Source organism: Tarenaya hassleriana, unplaced genomic scaffold, assembly GCF_000463585.1.
Source record: "Tarenaya hassleriana unplaced genomic scaffold, ASM46358v1 Cleome25, whole genome shotgun sequence".
NCBI classification, from domain to species: domain Eukaryota; kingdom Viridiplantae; phylum Streptophyta; class Magnoliopsida; order Brassicales; family Cleomaceae; genus Tarenaya; species Tarenaya hassleriana.
Window position 1 is genome coordinate 450960 of NW_010965775.1, and position 247 is coordinate 451206.

Genomic DNA, 247 nt, shown 5'->3' on the forward strand with positions numbered 1-247 from the left:
GTATTTGGCACTAATACACCGTCCACTTTACTTTATGCTTCTTTTATTATTATTATTATTTTCGTTTTTGCTCCTTCACGTAAGTGTGTACATATATATATATATATATATATATATATATATATAATCGGTTTTGAAAATTGATAGTCAAATTTGATTGGGCGGGGGGTACATAGATATGACCGTACAACCTTCTTTTTGGTTTCTTTTTGAAGTGGATGGGTTAGTTTTTTGGTTATCTATTTTC